The sequence below is a fragment of the Phascolarctos cinereus genome, unplaced genomic scaffold, assembly GCF_003287225.1.
Source record: "Phascolarctos cinereus isolate Bilbo 61053 unplaced genomic scaffold, phaCin_HiC Scaffold_1;HRSCAF=81, whole genome shotgun sequence".
NCBI classification, from domain to species: Eukaryota; Metazoa; Chordata; class Mammalia; order Diprotodontia; family Phascolarctidae; genus Phascolarctos; species Phascolarctos cinereus.
Genome location: NW_027555514.1, coordinates 32899881 through 32919011, shown reverse-complemented (window position 1 = coordinate 32919011; position 19131 = coordinate 32899881).

The window sequence follows — 19131 nt, the reverse complement described above, 5'->3', positions numbered from 1 at the left end:
AAGTATGTCTAGGAGCAAATGACCAATCAGAAGAAGGGGACACAGGGCAGAGTGATCTACATAGGAATATGAATGGGGGAGAAGGTCAAAGGTATGAGATAAACTAACATGGAGAAATTATCTGGTGATAAATAAAAGGCACATTTGAAGAACTTTAATACTTTGATGGGGCCCTAACTACTTTGTTTTGGGTACCCCTTATAAAGAAGCAGATTTGGGCTGTAGTACAGTGGATAGAGCACTGGTCCTGGATTCAGGAGGACCTGAGTTCAAATCCAGCCTCATAACACTTACTAGTTGTGTGACCCTGGACAAGTCACTTAACCCCATTGCCAAGCCAAAAAAAAAAAAAGATGAAGAAGCAGATTACAGCTGATCTGTAAAGCAGATGTCTATTAACCTGTCTGGCTCTTGTCCATACCCTTCTGCAAATTCTCCATGGGGAATCATGAGTTAGGACCTTCTTTTAGACCCTACAACATTTTCTGGATACCATTAGAGCATGCCATCATTCCATCAGTTACCATTCCTTCTTATTCTGTCATTGACATCTTATCTGGCCATGTATCTTGTGATCATATCCTTTAAGTTATTTCTCCAGTCCTGTGCATCAGTGACAAAATATTATAATGTGTTCATACTCACAGTGAGACATATTACACTTTGAATGACCCTGACCTCTAGTTCTTCAAACACTGGGTAATGTTATGATTCACAATCAAGTGAATGCTGGTGAATGTTTAACAACCAGTTCTCCAAAAGTGTATGACCTACTATAAAATTTATTCTCATTATTAACTTTTTCTCCATCAGTTTCTTAAGTCTAGAACTCACCGACACAATAAAATGGACCCTGCTTTATAAGGTTTTGCTGATTTCTGAGAGGTAAATGTTCACATTGAAAAATTTAATAATCAGCTCTGGTAAACCAATTTGAGCTGGTTTCAGTAACCCCCTGTTACAGCCATATAAAATAACCAAAAGATAATATTGCTGTTTAAAATGGCCTTTTGTTTCAAAGAGAATCTTGAGTCACACAAAATACTAAGTAAGTGCCCAAAGGCAGTTCAGTCCACTCTCTTCCTTTTATTCAACTTTGTGTTTAGCTCATTGTCCTTTCTCTATGTCAGTCCAAGGTAGTTGGAACTGATTAACCAACAGTGTAGATGATTCATCTAACTGTACAATCATAATTTTGGGCAATAAATATTCACAAATTTTGTTATTGTGTTATTGTTCTTTTGGTTACATTATTTTTTTAAGGCAATTGGGGTTAAGTGACTTGCCCAGAATCACGCAGCTAGTAAGTGTTACGTGTCTGAGGCCAGATTTGAACTCAGGTTCTCCTAACTCCAGGGCTGGTGCTCTACCCACTGCACCATGTAACTGCCCCATTGGCTACATTCTTTAATCCATTTGCTAGCACTCACTTTCTTCAGAGACATAATACATCTCATTGAGACTCTAAACTATTTTAGAAATCACTGCATTAATTGTATCATATACTAATGTATTACAGAGTTTCCTTTGGAGTTCAGATAACAAAATCCACTTTGCTGCATTTAAGAGTAGACTACAGTATGGAAGGAAAGTCAAAAGGGAATCTGAGACCCATTGGCTTATATTTAATTGTGAGCCTGTACTAAACTTCCTTGTTGGTGGTACAAAGAGGGACTTTATATATAAACAGTGCCCCTATTCCCATTCTGCCAAGAGCAAGAGTATTTCAGCCTAATGATGTTGAAAGATAACCTTCCTAGGCCATACTGAATTCATTACAAAACAGTTCTGGTGATAAAGTCACCATGTCATCCTTGCTTGTCTGAACTAGTAGGAGAAAAAAGAATGAGTTAGAATGTGCAGAAATGAATCAGGAACTTGAAGTGATTACCAGCCTCCCCAAACAGCATTTCTTAAAACAGAACTGAGAAATAACTATAACGACCATTGACTCAATGCACATTTCTTAAGTACCAGAGTGCAAGACGTCATGGGCCTGTGGGGGACACAAAAAGGAAAACTTCCTACAGCAGTTGACAATTTAGAGAGGGAGGTAAGTACCATCACTCATAATTACAATTCAAGGCAGAGTGTGAAAATGCCATAGGAGAAGTAGTCATGGCCTGTGGTGAGATTTCAGAGGAAGGAGCAATAATTTGAATTTGACGGATCATGGGAAGTAGGATTTGAGCTTGAAAACAGGGAGAATTTTGACAAGCAGAGAAAAAGAGAGATGGAAGGTGAGGTTCTTCCAGGCAGATGAGATAGTCTGAACAATGGCCCAGAGGCAGAAGAGGGTTTGATATATTTGGGGAAAGGAACATTGTTATGTGATTCCATTGTATAGACAGAGGTTCTTAACCTGAGATCTATGAAATTATACCCCTCCACACGTGTGTATATGTCTGTAGAGAGATTGATAGATTGATCGATACATAGATAGTTAACTTTCAAGTTCATTATTGGGGAGTCTTGACATCTAATGAGAGAGATTAAGTTCCTACCCACTTGCCTTGGGCACTCTTTACTTATAGCTTTAGGTTATGATTCACATGTACAATTGCCCAAAAGGCAGTGAATAGAATGGTACTCTACCCACAATATGAATCAAATATACAGCAGAGAGTTTATTGTTACACACAAAAGGAATGCTAAACACGGAACAAACATAAAAACACAAATACGAAACCAAACAACCTTAAAACTGGATTCAGCAATACAGGTCCATATTTGAACAAAAACTCACCAACAAAAAGTTAAAATACTTAACTTATAGTTTCTTTTACAATCTTCTATGAAGAAGGTACTTACAAATTGTGAGAACATAAAGCAGTTTAGAACATTCCTAATTAAGCATTTTATATTTCCTTTTAACTCTGCATTGTCCAAACAACCACATTTCTACTGATAAAATGTCTAGGCATAGGTAGTTCCTTTTTATTTTTAGCCATCTTCTCAGAGCACTGGAATAGTTATTGGGTCTTCCTTCCCACTTATAACATTTATCTTCTATCCCAGGTGACCCATCTAGGACCTCAGGACCTCTAGAATTCACAAATCAACTCCAAACATAAACATATGCATCTTGAGATGGGTACTCATTCATCTAAGGTCAAGAAAGAATGAACACAAAAAGGCAGCCCACTCCCAGGCTCAGGATTGTCTAGGGAGACCTAGTATTTTTTATCCATGTGCTCATGGCTGCAAAGAAGGTGGGGTGGAGGGATAGACAATCTACTCTTCTTGTAACCCCACCTCAGGAAGTGGCTCCAAAGGGCACCTACGTATTCTAGAGCATTGTTCCATTTGAAAGGCTTGCTGATTCGTAAGCTAATCAACTCATTAGCTGAGTCTTCAGCTGCATAGCCAATAAATGTACTCTTTCTCATTTGAGAATACAAACCCTCATCCTGGGCTTCCCTTTGGAAAAAAATGTGGCCCAAAGTTCTCAGTGACCTACTGAAATCAAGAAGAGCTCTTGGCAAGTTTCATAGGATGGCTTTCACAGCAGGAATGCAAACTAGGTCTCACTTTATGTCATGCTATAGATACAACACTGGATTTTGAGTCAGGAAGACCTGAGTTTAAATATTTTCTCCAAAATGTGCTAGTTGTGTGACCTTAAGTCCCTTAACACGTCTCAGCCTCAGTTTCTTTATCTCGAAGAGAAGTAACAATTGTGTCCACCTCACACAATTCTCATGAGGATTAAATGAGGTAGTATATATATAAAATGCTTTGCAAATCCTAAAGCACTATATATATATATGTATGTATGTGTGTGTGTGTGTGTGTGTATGTACATATGTAAAAGCAAGCTATTGATTATTATGCCATCATCTTTCAGATATGGTGAAGCCATATTATAGAGTGGATTAAATGCTAAGTGAAAGTCCAGTAACACTGGAGTAAGAAAAACTTCCCTGCTGCTATGTGATTAAATTATAAAATTGGGTCCCTGGGGGAAAAATATCTTATAAACAACTTAAATAATTTAACTATAGAATGTTTTAGTATTTCAGTGTGTGTGTGTGTGTGTGTGTGTGTGTGTGTGTGTGTGTGTGTGTTGAAGTTGGGAGTAGGTGAGGATATATGAGATTGTAGAAAAAAATGTTTGTGAACCTTGGCACCCTTTTAGATAGCAAAAACATGTTTAAGAACTAATGAATAATAATGAAAATGACCTTAGAAGGCTACTCTCTGCCAACTCAGTATTGTTCACTATAATATACTTTGTAATGGGCTATCTACTCCCTTTTTACAGTATCTTAGGGATGGGCGTTACATTTTGCATGAAGTCTGCTCCTTTCTCCTACACCCTTCCTCCTTTCCACAGCCGAGTTATCAGGGTGATCCAGTAAATTTTCAAGTAATCAAGCTAAATTCACCTTCCCATTCCATGTTTCTATTTCTCTTTCCTCTGTTCCTAGAACAGGAAGTGATTCATTCCTGTTATTAGCATTTATGAATTTTATTTATTTTTTTTCACTATTCACATATGACTACAGAATCATCATTAAAACATTACATGAAACAACTTTTATTCATAACTTAGCCCTTACATTACTTGTTCATAAAGAACTTTACACGCATAATATTCTTGGATCATAGATTGAATTAGATAGTATCTCAGAGATCCTCTAGTCCAACCCCTTTATTGAGCAAGCTGAAGCATAAAAAGGTAAAGCTCTTTGCCCAATGTTGCTGAAAGCAAGAAGGAGCTCAGAATATTAAGGCAGTGGGTCCTTCATGATTTCTTTTTTTTTTTTCTTAATTTGTTAGGCAATGGGGTTAAGTGACTTGCCCAGGGTCATACAGCCAGTAAGTGTTATGTGCCTGAGGCTGGATTTTAACTCAGGTCCTCCTAAATCCAGGGCCTCTATCCACTGCACCACCTAGCTGCTCCTCCTTGATGACTTCTGGACATTCTCTGTGTCCATATGAGGCCACCAAATCAAATGTTTTGATCAATAGCTTTGGCACCCATATGAATGACAAAGGATAGGGAGAAGGAGAAATATTTTCATGGTGAAATATGTTATTTGTTTTCTTTTAGATCCTATCTTCTTGGTTCCTGAGCAAGTTGTAAGAATAATGGGTCATAATGCTTGGAGTAAGACAGAGGGCCACAGATCTAGAGATGTAAGGGACCTTGGAGGCATTTAATCCAACTTGTGAATTTAGTATATTGTCATAGGTCCTGTGTTTATATCAATTGTTAACTTATACTTTAAAAATGACATACAATATGTTATACATAGAATTTATGTACACTCACCTTGCCCTGCCCTACTGACTCTTTGTTATAGCCAATAAAGAAGCAACATGGGTGATTGGCAATGACCTTAAGGTTATGGGGAGAAAAGAAGATGAATGATTGTTCTACTTTGACTAGTTTAGAAGAGGAACTGAAGTGGGCTGACATTCTAGGTTGAAATTGAACATTTTGAGAAGCTTAATAATCAACAAATCACTGATTCTACTATTTGAAGTAAATATTGGTCATTAAACCACTTTAAGACTACCTTTATGTGGCAAAAGACTTTACATTTGTTAGTTTCACAAAACATGCAATAAATTCTTTTTTCCACTGCCACTCTTCCATGTCTTCATTACTAGAATCTTCAGAGGTGAATCTATATTTCCAATTATTTTTCTAACATAATACTTAGACACTCTCTGTGTTGGCCATGTGTTATTTTTGAGTCTTTCTTTGCTATGCCTTCCAATGTACTATCTCCTATTTATCCCCAGGGCTTGTTCTACTAGATCATGCTACCTCTTAGCCTGTGTTCTTCCTACATTTATGACCCTGGGTATGGCTTTTTATCTTTCTGGGCCTTAGTTTCCTTATTTGTAAAGTAAAGGTAGTGGACTACATCATAGGAGTTTAGATTTAGATATAGAAGGGCCCTCAGAGATTATCTAATTGTACCTTATTATTTTGAAGATGAAGAAATTGAAGTCCAGAGATGTTACATGATTTGTCCAAGATCAAGTAGGTAGCCAGGGACTGAGTTCCTTAATTCCAGCTAAGTTAATGCTATATATCCATCACTGATTGCACTATAGCACATTGCCAGTTCCATTCAGCAAAAACAAAAACTAAAAAAACCAAACAAACAAAAAAACCAAACCAAAACAAAAACCTTATGTTTCTGTTATATCCCACCATCCCATGATCTAATATTACTAAAGATAATGCTGAATTCCTACATTCCCTTAGTACTATTCAACATAGCTCCATTTATCATTATCTAGATATTTTGGCCCCAGGGTTGACATTTTTAGTTGAAGTAAACCTAAAAAAAAGTAAATCCAAAGCTATTTGAAAGAGTTTTGCAAGTACAAATGTCATGAGTCCCATACAAAAAAATTTACCCTAATTTAAATGTCATTTACAACAAGCTCCCTTCTCTCTACTCTGTATTTGCTAATTCCATCACAAACATTCACAAAGCTCTTGACTTGGTTCAGACTCATCTGCTCTTTCTAAATCAATGCAGAGCTTTGCTCCTGACTTTGTTGTGCTCCACTTGTTGACATACTCTTTTTTAGTAAGTCTGATTCCCATATTTAGAAAGGACTACTTTCCCCAAGGTGGACATATCTATCTTGCATTAGTGGCAGGAATGCCAATTAGCACTAAAATACATTTTAAGGTGAAAGAATGCCAACTTTCATTTGCTTCTCACTAATTTTTTAATAGGCATTTTTTCTTCAAATAGCCTGCTCAGAAACAGGCTTAAGTGATGGATGCTGTGTTGGAATCTTTCTTTGTGCAATTCTTCATCTGCGAAGTGAGGATAAGAATACCTGTGTCACCTTCCTCACAAGATTACCATGAGAATCACAGAACATCAAGTATGTAAAGAACTTTGTAAGCATGAATCTTACATACGCCAGCTGTTATACTTTGTCACCATTAGCAACAAGGAGGAAGATGACACATTAATGGTCTATTAATTATATTAACCAAATATATGAGTCATAAAGACTTTCTTAGAAAATGGAGGGTTTGGGGGGCAGTTAGGTGGTGCAGTAGATAGAGCACCCGTCCTAGTGTCAGGAGGACCTGAGTTCAAATCCAGCCTCAGGCACATAACACTTACTAACTGTGTGACCCTGGGCAAGTTACTTAACCCCATTGCCCAACAACAACAACAAAAAAAGAAATTAAAAAAAAAGAAAATTGAGGGTTTTATGATTGTGATTCAAGATTAGGTCATTGCCACCAATAACTACAGGAAAATTCCCTTTTAATAGCCCCAATTTATTAATTAATGCATACTATACAAAGAAATGAAACTGCATCATATCACTCCAAGTTGCAAAATATCAACATCTACCAAATATCTTACAAAACTCAAGATAGTGGTCAAAATTAGCATTAAAATCTCACTGGTTTTCATAAGCAGGTAGACAGATCCCTACACCTAAAGACAGATCTCAAAATATCCTTTGAAAATTAAGAAATAAGACTATCATCACAGACAACACTGGTGCTCCCGATTGCCCAGTTTTATCGCCGATCCAGAAAGTTTTAAGAAAGATATCTTTAATAGATGTTGCCATACCGAATGCTTATAATGAAAAACCACCAAAACATAAAGACCTAGAGAAAGAAATCTAGACAACATGGGAACTGGATAAAGTACATTTCATTCCTTTCAACTTATCTTTCTTGCAAATAACTGGAAGTTAATGTTCTTTGAACCTGTAGATGAAGAGCTTATATACCAATATTTTTATTTATTTTTTCTAAAAACAATCATTCTAGCCACTTGAGCAATAGCCTGGAGAATTGTTAATATAAAGAAGAGCAGTATAGTGACCAGTCACCAAGATAGCTCCTTTCTGAACTTCATCAAAATAAGATAAGAACAAAATAAGAAAAAATAATTCAACCTTTCCATCTTTTTGTGTGTCAAAATCTCAATATACTGAATTGCCAGTGTGCTCTGGAGTTTATAAGTTTATCTACATTATCTAATGACTGACTTTACATAATTTTCTGTTATCTAGCTCTAAATTTTAATTATTCTGGTTAAATAATGTAAAGAATCCTAAGAAGTTGACTGAAAATAAATGGAAATAAGTTCAGTAAACTTGCAGGATATAGAAAAAAATCTACACAAAATTTAAGCATTTCTACATAATGCCAATGAAAACAAGGAGGAAGAAATCAAAAATTAAATTGCAATTTTTCCAAAACAGTAATCCTCAAAACAGTTTTGTGCTCATTACAAAATAGAAAAGTGGATTAGTGAAATAGATTAGTTGCACAATATAGAGAAGCAAGTATGTCTAGTACTGTTGTATTTGATAAGTATAGAGATCCCCATATCCTGAGACAAGTACTTTGACAAAGACTGCTGGAAAAATTGGACAGAAATATGGAAGAAATTAAATTTAGACTAATATCTTTATCTTATGTAAAGAAAAACCCCAAATGAATATGTGACCTAGATATAAAAGGTTACGTTATAAATAAATTAGTTTCTGATTAGTGGTTTCAGAGATGTCCAACTCTTTGTGACCCCATCTGGGGTTTTCTTGGCAAAGATACTGGAATGATTTGTCATTTCCTTCTCCAGCTCATTTTACCGATGAGCAATGGAGGTAAACAGAATTAAATGACTTGCCAGGGTCACACAGCTAGTAGATGTCTTGAGGCCATGTTTGAACTCAGGAAGATGAGTCTTCCTGACTCCAGTCCTGGCATTTTATCCACTGCACCACCCGCCTAGCTGCCCTAAATAAATTAAAGAAACATGGGGGAATATGTTGATCCCATCTATGGACTGAAGAAAAGTTTTTGAACACACAAAAGAGAAAAAAGGATCACGGAACACAGAGTGACTAATTTTGATTTCATAAAATTAAAAAAAAAAGTTTTTGTGCAAATGAATCCAATAAAATTAAGATTAAAAGGGAAACAACTGAGAAAACATTGAAACAAGTTCCTCTGATAAAGGTCTCTTTTCCAAGATATATAAGGAACTGATTCAAATTTGTAAGAACGAGAATCATTTCCTAATAGTCAATAAATTATCTAAGAACATGAACAAAAAATTCTCATTAAGCCATATGAAAAGCATACTTCAGAAACTTCTAATTATAGAAACATATGTGAAAATAATTCTGAGAATCTACTTTGTATCCATCAGTTTGGCCTTGAAAACAGACATGGAAAATGGTAAATATTGGAGAGGAAGTGAGAAAACAAACATATTGTTCCACTAATGATGAACTTATGAATGAGTGCAACAATTCCGGAAAGCAATTTAGAAATACACACAAAGCATTATTAAATTATACATATCCTTTCACCCAGCTATACCATGGCTAGGTCTATATAGAAAAAGTGATCCAAAAATATGAAAAGGTCTTACATGTACAAAAATATTTATAGCAGTTCTTTTGTACTGACAAAAAAATGGAAACTAAAAGGATACCCTTCAATGGAGTAACAGCTGGATAAGTTGTGTTAAATACATGTCATTAAATAATACTACATTGCATGAAATGAGGAAATAACTTCAAAAAGAAATGCAAAGATTTGTATAAACTGATGCAGAGGAAAGTGAGCAGAACCAGAAGAAAAAAAATTGTACTATACAACATCGATGTCATAAAATGAACAATTTTGGAGGTATTTATAAATCGATGAATGAAATGAGCAATGGCAGGAAAATACAATAACATTAACATTGCAAAGACAGCCTTTGAAATCTCTAAAAGCTAGAGTCAGTGTGATGACTATCCTTGATTCCAGGGAACTGGTGATGAAATATACTCTTTACCTCCTGACAAAAAGGTGGCAGATTTAGGCTACAGAATGAGAAATATATGTAGTCTACTGCCAATAAGGGAATTTGTTTTGCTTGATTAATTATATATGTTACAAATTAATTAATTTTTCTTTTCTCATTCTGCTCCACCCCACTAGGTTAGTTGAAAAAAAGGGAGAGAAAATAGATTTCTGTTCATTAAAACATTTAGAAAAATAGAAAAGTGGGAAGAGTACTACAAATGTGTACTGTTTCATACACTTTCAGATGAGGTCACTATTGTTTTACTGAATTGTTTTGTTTTGTTACAAGAAATTCATCACTGAGTGATGACTATCTACAAGACTGAGATGAAAACCAAACACATCAATAAAACATACACAATCCACCAAAGTAATCAATTAGTAAATTTATCGGATACCTGCCAAGTTAAAGGGACTCTGCTAAGTGCCATAGGGGATTGAATGTATATATCCTTGAATATTTATAGAGCTCTTACTATTTGCCAAACACTCTGCTAACTTATGAGTATACAAATAATAATAATGAAAGGAGACAGCCTCTTTTCTTAGGTTGCTCACACTTTAAATGGGGGCAGACATCACCTAGAAGAAAGTTCATCTGTAGGTCAGATGGAAAGTCTTAGAAGTGCTATGGGTATACTGATTGGTCAGATGAAAAAGTATAGAAGTACTTAAGTTATTCATGTGTTTAAGATTACAGTACCCAGGAACTGCAGGGCACAGAGGCAGGGCAGGCTTGTTGGTATTCCCTATCACCAGAAGGAATAGAGTTGTGAACTTTCATCTTATTCAAATCCCATGAGCATTCAAACAGCCAAGGCAAAGGAGAAGCCATTCTCTGTTGTCAGGGACCACCCAGTTTTGCCAGGGAGTTCATAGGATTATAAGATCATAGATTTTAAACCTAAAGGGTAATTAGAGGACATTAATTCCAATGCCCTCATTTATAGTTGAGGAAAATGAGGACATCATGTTATGTGACTTCCTCCAAAGTCACACTGGTAGGAAGTGTCAAGGGTGGAATTCAAATTCAGGAAGATCTGCATTCAAATCCAGCCTTAGACACTTGCTAGCTGGGTGAGCCTGGGCAAGTAACTTAACCTGTTTGTCTCAGTTTTCTCATCTGTAAAATGAGCTGGAAGAAAAAAATGGCAAATCACTCCAGTATCTTTGCCAAGAAGTTCCCCGCACAAAAAAAGAAATCATTAAGAATTGGACACAGCTGAAAAATGACCTAACAAGTTGGTGTAAAATTTTAATGGACTTTAAATGAGAACCTGAGGAGTTTGGCTTAATACCAAGGACAAGCAGAAAATAAAAGAAAGAAGGAAGGAAGGGTGAGAGGGAGGGAAAGGAAAGGGAAGGGAAGAGAAGGAAAGAGAAGTTAAAGAAGGGATGGATAGAGGAATCTGTGACTAGGATTTGGGAAGCAAATAGGGCTGATGATATAGATTTGCAAATTATACATGTAGAAGCTATAGTTGAAGCTATGAAAATAAATGCAATTTTCAATGATAGTAAACAGAGAAAAGAACATTTGTGAATACCCACATTTAGAGGGTAGGAAGATAAATTCAAATCAGTAAAGGAGATTTTTAAAAGGGGAAACAGTAAAGTAGAGATTATGAAAGGACCAGCTCTGCAGTCAATGTATATGAGTTTAAAATCCTACTTCTAAAACTTACTACTTATGTAACTGAGGGAAAAATCATTTAATCTCTCTGGATCTCAGTGTTCTCAACTACTAAATGAGGTAGTTGAATGATATGGCACCTGCAGTTCTTTCTAGCTCTGCATCAAAGATTTATAATCTTATTATAAATGGAGGGATCAGAGAAGCATATGTGTTTAATGTGTATATGTATATACATACATATATGTATGTATGTGTGTATACACATGTGTATGTGTGTATGTATTCCTAAAAAGAACTGTTGGATCTAAAAAAAAAATTTCAAAAGAATTACTCTGTAACAATGTAATCTGCATATATGAGGCATGTTGGCATTTGGGAAGGAGTCCACATTTCAAGGATAAATCAAAGTCGGTCCCTGACCTCAAAGAGATAATATTCTCTTGATATGAACAGCACCAGTAATACAGACCTGAGTCTGTATTTTTGCACATGATCAATTATACTAAATAATATGGCCCTGGGCTATATGAAATTAATATATTTTGTGTTCTGAAAGAAGCCATAGACAGTTTAAAAAACCTAACACGTAGAAATAGAAATTGGAAGGGTAGCATTCCTTTGCTAGATGGCTAGATGAGATTATAGATTTAGAGCTGGAGAAGACCTTAGTGATCTCTGTGATTTCAAACATCACTTAAAATCTGTGTAGCTTAGTTTACTTATTGGTAAAATGAGAGATTTGCATTAGATGGTTCTAAAATCCCTCACTATGATAGATATATGAACATAATATAATCTTCCAGTTTTACAGATAAGCAAACTGAGGCTAAAGAAACATGAAGTGACTATGTTTATGATCACAAAGGTAATAAGTATAAGGGCTGGAATTTGAACTCAGGCCTTCTGACTCCAAAATCATCCATCTCAGTGATCTGCTAATCTTTAAAACTGCCTCCTAGTTTCACTCTCTGTGTATTTATTTGGCCACCCTTCCGGGGAATGACTAACCCAGGCCAGTCAGAATGATTCTGGCAGCAAATAAAAGCAAAGCAAACAAACTAACCAAAAAGTTTCCCCTAATTATTATGAGAATTAAGTACATACATTAATTATTTGGAACAATCAATAATTTTGAAATGATTTTTTACAGGAATGGTAATGAACTTGTGCATCTTTTAGCAGTAGGCTTGCTGAGACCATCTGACTTTGAGCAGATGAAACCAGAATGAGCTGACTTCCACACCTTTATTTGGTTCCCTGTCAGTTGAGTACTGAACCTCATGCCATGGACATATATTTCCCCACTCTTATGTTGTGTTTTTAATTCTGTGGTTTTAAGGAATACCTCTTATTCCAAGGAAATGGGCAAATTTATAGCTCTTAAAGAACATACTTCAATGACTATTAGAGGTAATGTTAATGTTAATATTAATAATTAGAGGTAAAGTGGGATTTAAACTCATATCCATTGACTCTAGAGCTGGTCCTTTCATAATCCTTACTTTACTGCCTCTTCTTCAAAAAATTTCCTTTACTGAGTTGAATTTATCTTCCTACCCTTTAAATGTGAGTATTCACAAAGGTTCTTTTCTCTTTTTACTATCAATGAAAATTAAATTTACTTCCATAGATTTAGCTATGACTTCTACATGTATAATTTGCAAATATACATCATCAGTCCTATTAGAGCATTTAGGATGAAGAGGTCAAACTTTTTAAGGATTAGTTAAATCCACAGCAAAACAGGATAAGGTTCACTGAAGCACAAAGGAACTTTCAGTCAAAAATAAAGACTGGCCAAAAAACTGAGAAATGATTGCTGGGAAATAGTGTAATTAATCTTCAGAAAATAAACAGACCATCAGAGGGACTTGGTATTGAAAGGATCTATTTTTGATTCTTTTTACAGTATAGTATAGGTTTCTTAGAAGACCACTGAGGGGCAGCTAGATGGCACAGTGAATAAAGCTCTGGCCGTGGAGTCAGGACGACCTGAGTTCAAATCCAGAACACTTGACACTTACTAGCTGTGTGACCCTGAACAAGTCACTAAACTTCAATCCCTCACCAAAAAACAAAAATAAAAAACAAAGAAGCAAAAAAAAAAAAGACCACTGAGAAGACCATTAAAAAAAAGCTGCTAGCCAGTGATATGAAGGGTGGAAAACTGCTTCTCATGGTCAAAACACTACATAGTTTAAAGTCTGGGAGAGGGAAAAAAGTATAATCTGTACTTTAAAAAAATCTCACTTTTCCATGCAATGGTATATCAAAACCATTGTCAGAGGAAGTTCTAGAGAGCCTGAAATATATGGGTAACTTTATCGTATTGTAATACGTATACTCATCAAAAATGTTTGAAGTGTTTACTTCAAGTGGATCAAGAACTCTTATCCCCATTGAGGGAATGGTGAAATCTGATAAGGTTATGTTGAGAACCAAAATTGTTCTAGAATTCAGAAACTCCTAAATAGAGAAGGAATACTGCAACATAGACTCCCACCATGCCAAGAAATTCACCTAAGAGAGAAATTAACAAGTTTCAAATGCCTGTGAATTTATTTTATTTAAATTCCATTGAAAAACCTCTGAGCTTTATTCAAATATAGACTTAGAAAAATGAACTGTTCATTAAAGTTATGCTTTATATGTAATGTAACAGGCATGGGGTTTCATGAAGAAGAATTAAACAAATGTTAAAATTTTGCAAAAGCAGTCAAACATTCATTAAGCCCCTACTATGTGGCAAGCATGTATGTGTGAAAAACTAATAATAAACAAAAGGAAATGATGGTCCTTATTTTCAAGGTAGTTGAAATGTAATGGAGGAGATAGTATAGAAAAACTTTTATGTACAAACAAGATATATGCATATATATATGTATATATAATATATATATATATATATATATATATATATGATAAACAATATAATATGTGGAACACACTAGAAGATGAAGTTTTAGCTGGGACCTGAAGGAAGCTAGGGAAGAAAGGAGGTGGACATGAGGAGGAAAAGTATTCCAAATGTGGGGAACAGCCAATGAAAATGTCTGGAGTCTGGAGATGGAATGCCTTGTGTGAGAAATAGCAAGGAGGCTAGTTTCATTATGTCACAGAGTATGTGAAGAAGTATGAGGTATTAAAAGACTCTCAAGGTAGGAGGGAGCCAGGTTGTAAGGGCTTTGAATGCCAGGAGATTTTATATTCAATCCTGGAGGTGATAGGGATCCCAGTATAGGAAAAGAGAAGAGGGCTCAAGAAATAGCCCTGTGGGACACCTCTTGATTAGTTTTACCCTAAATGAAGATCTAGCAAGGGACTCTGGGAAGGAACAGTCAGAGAAGTAGGAGAACCAGGGTAGAAGAGTTCACAGAAACATAGAAAGAAGAGTATAGTAAAGAGAAGGTTATCAGTAGTGGTAAAGGCTACAGAAAAGACCCCAAAGATGAGGATTTTAAAAAGTCCATTAGCATTCGGGAAATGAATTTGGAGCTATACCTTCCTCCAATGTAAATCATGCATATCTTTTGACCCAGAAATACCAGTAGTAGATCTATTCCCCAGAGGTCAAATAAAGAGGAAAAAAAGACCCGTTCATACAGACATTTTTATAGAAGGTCTTTAACTGGAAATTGAAGGTTCCCATGAATTGAGTAATGGATGAACAAAATATAATGGAACATTATTGTGTTATAAAGAAATAATGAAGGGGATGGTTTCAGAAAAACCTGGGAAGACTTATATGAGCTGATGCAAAGAAAAGTGAGCAGATCAGAAGTACTTGTACAATAGCAATAATGATGTAGAGACAAACAACTTAGAAAGATTTAGGAACTCTGAGGAACACAAGGACTATTTATAATGCCCAAAGTCTCATGGTACCTCATGCTCCCTTTATTTTTTTGTTTTTGTTTTTTGAAATGGTACTTCCTCCAGGGGGCAGGTAGGTGGTGCCTTAGATAGAGCACCAGCCCTGAAGTCAGGAGGACTTGAGTTCAAATCCTGGCTCAGACCAAACATTTGACACTTACTAGCTGTGTGACTCTGGGCAAGTCACTTAACCCCAACTGCCTAAGAGAGAGAGAGAAATGATACCTTCTCCAGACAGAGGCAATAGACTTTGAATGCAGCCCCCTGAAGCATTTTCAGACATAGCTAATGTGGAAATTTGTTTTGCTTTATTATATATTTGTCATGTGGGGATGATGAATTAAATTACATGAAAAAAGTGCCATTTGATTTGGTAATTAAGAGATAATTGGTAACTTTGGAGAGAGCAGTTTTTGTTGAATGATGAGGTTGGAAGCCAGATTGTAGACAGTTAAGAGAGTAAAAGGAAATGAAATAGAGGAACTTATTATAAATGGCTTTACCTAAGAGTTTATTCACTAGACAGATAAAGTAGATATTGGATGCTAACTAATGGGGATGGATGAATCGAGTTAAGAATTTTTGAGTATGGAGGAGATACAAGCATGTTGGTAGGCAGAAGGGAAGCAGACTTAATATGAAGGAGAGAGTGGGGATGATGGAGGGAGGCATTTTGCTGGAGAGGATAGGATGGAATGGTCTTAATCATGCATGTTGAAGGGTTTCCCTTTGCAAGGATTAGGGCCACATCTTCATGTGAGACAGGGGTGAAGGAGGAGATGGTGACAGGAGACATCTGGGTGATATGATATGAGATGAGGAGGAGAAGAGGGAGCTCTTGGTGAATGGCTTTAACCTTTTCAATAAAATATGAGGTAAAGTTCTGAGCTGAGCGAGTAGAAAGAGGGGGAAGACGTAAGGTTTGTGGGTGGATAAAAAGGTTTGAAAGAGCCACAATGGTGAATAGGATAGTTAATCAAGGGTGCTGTAAAAGGATTGCATAGCAGCAGTGAGGGTCCAGCTGAGGTAGAACCCAATGTCAAATCATGAAAAGAAATGACTGCAGCAAAAAGAGGACATAGTAAATATGAGAAGTTTGTAAATGTGTAAAATACTGTAAGATATATCATATAATTCTCTAAATTCAATTATTTTATTTTGTCCCAGTTAATTTTCATCTCTGCAATTATATCTGAAATAATGGAGCACATGTCACCCAATGTAGAGAATCCTAAGTATCCACAGGCATTGTGGGAATCATCCTATACTCTCTATATCCCCTCCTTCTTTAGAAAGTGAAAAGAACATTATTATAAAGAACTGCTTAGGAACTGGGTAATGTAACTCATTGTGACTTGGAAGTCATAAGAACAAAAGATTGCAAGAATTTTAAAAGGCAGTCAAGCTTGCATCAAAAATGTCTTCGTGGAAGAATGAGTGTTCTGATTCCTGGGATTTGAGTAAATGCAAACACCCTTTCAAAAGGTGAAGGCTGAGAAGCTTTGGGAAAACAGGCAGGAAGAAAGTTTTGCCAAGAATGCTTCAGAAAGCCTTGCCCTGATTTTGCACTTTCCTTAGTGAATTAGGTGTCAGCTCTAAAGTGCTATGAATGGTATGTGGATACTTAAGCAAATCTTTCTGTTTAAATGCAGTCCTACTGCTAGAGCAGACAGATATTTTGAAATATGATGATCACTTCTGATTTCCTTTCCCTTGTTCTTCATTGCTAAGGACATTTTCGAGATAATATGATTGCTTTTTTTTTTAGTGGTACATCTGTTCTTGCTACATTGTCCTCACTTAAAAGTTGAAGCTTCTCTTTGGGACTTCACAATTGGTTGCAATAGGGAGGCTTATGGTGCAATAAACAGGAACTATGACTTCAGGTGGGTAATAATAGTTAAGAAGCCAAGATTCTAGCTTCCAAGTAAATTCCCCTGCTAATTAGAACAAGGGAGAAAGGAAATCCCTAACTCTTTAGTTCATGAGCAAAATTGTTTCTAAACAGCATGGTTTCTGGTGAAGTCAGATGATCTTTTAGGTGGAGATTATCTGGGTCTTATGGGTTTGTTACACAGCTGTTGCTGCTAAATTAATTCATTCTTAGTCTTTATAAAAAAGAAATCTCTTCCAGCCCATCTCTCAGAATCACTCCTGAACCAATTGCAGTAACTTAGTTGTCAGAAAGATTACTTATATACAGAAGGGCTGCATGGTGTGCTGGAAAGCACGTTGGCCTAGAGCTCAGACAGGCAATGCATGACTTCCAACTTTACCATATATGGCATGACTTGGGAAAAGTCAATTCTCCTCTCTGGGCCCAGTTTTCTGGGCCAAAACATGAAGGTGTTTGGTAAGATTATTTCCAAAATATTTTCTATTCTACAGCTAAAATTAAAATTTGAGCAGTTACTGAAAATGGGAAAGTGAATTACAGTTATCCCTTCCACCTCATGAGAGTTTAGGGAATAACACCCTCATGATCTGCAAAATCCATATAAAATTTTTTGGCCCTCCCTTCGTACCAGAGAAGAAGTCTGAATTATTATGGTGTTTAAAGATAAAAGATGTTGATATTATACAATACTATACATATGCTTTATGCTTGTCTGAGTTTCTAAACCTTTTCTGTTCACCTGGGGCCTTTGTACCTTCTCCAAAACTCCTAAAAAAAATCCCCATTTCATTTGTTATACTGACCTGCTATCTATAGAAACCACCACGGGGAAAGTTATGATGTGGACGGGATAACTGTGTATTCTATTTGATGATGGGAATGGGGAGTCTGGGCCTGTAACTTCACTGGGTATAGGTAACTTCCATTCTGTTTTTAAAAAGAGAGTATTTAGAAAGGCAAAGGATAGAACATGGAGGAATCATGAAGGATTTGGAAGAAAATAATTTAAAAAACCAGCAAGAATTATTGAGAAGGAGTAGTTAGAAAGGTAGAAAGAAATCTACAAATGTGGCATCTATGAAAACAAAAGAATGGAGAGTATCTACAATGAGAGAGTGGTATTCAATGACAGCTGGTTGTTGCCCTACATTGTTGAAGAGGACCAAATTGACATCCCTATGGTAACATCTAGTTACAGTGTGTCTGACTGTGGCTGATCAGACCAACACGCGCTCAGAATGTTCTACCACAGGTTGGGTGCAAACAATCCATGTGACCATTTGTGGTGGATTCCCTAAATTTGTGCATCTTGTGTTTCTTTCGAGCTACTGAAGTTCTGCTTTGCTCATAGAGCACATCACCTTCTCTGATGTGGGCACGCCATGCTGGGCAGTCCTGTGCCAATGTCTCTCATGTCACACAATGAATTCAAAATTCTTAAGAAAGACCTTGAGACTATCCTTATATTGCTTCTTCTGACCACCATGTGAATGCTTGCCCTGTGTGAGTTCTCCATAAAACAGTCTTTTTCACAAGTGTACGTTTTGCATTTGAACAGCAAGGCCAGCCCATAAAAGTTGTGCTCTCTGAAGTAGAGTTTGAATGCTTGGCAGTTTAGTTCAAGAAAGGACTTTGGTTTCTGATGCCTTATTCTGCCGGAATCAATTCTTCAGAATCAATTCAATGATACAGAGAAATCAAAGAAAATGATTGGGGGAGAAAGATAATTGACATTAACAATTAAGGGGTCATTACGACATTGCAAGGGCAGCTATGTGCCATAGTGGATAGAGCACTGGGCCTATAGTCAGGAAGACCCGAGTTCAAATCTAGCCTCAGACATTTACTAGCTATGTGACCCTGGGCAAGTCATTTAACCCTTTTTGCCTCAGTTTTCTCATCTGTAAA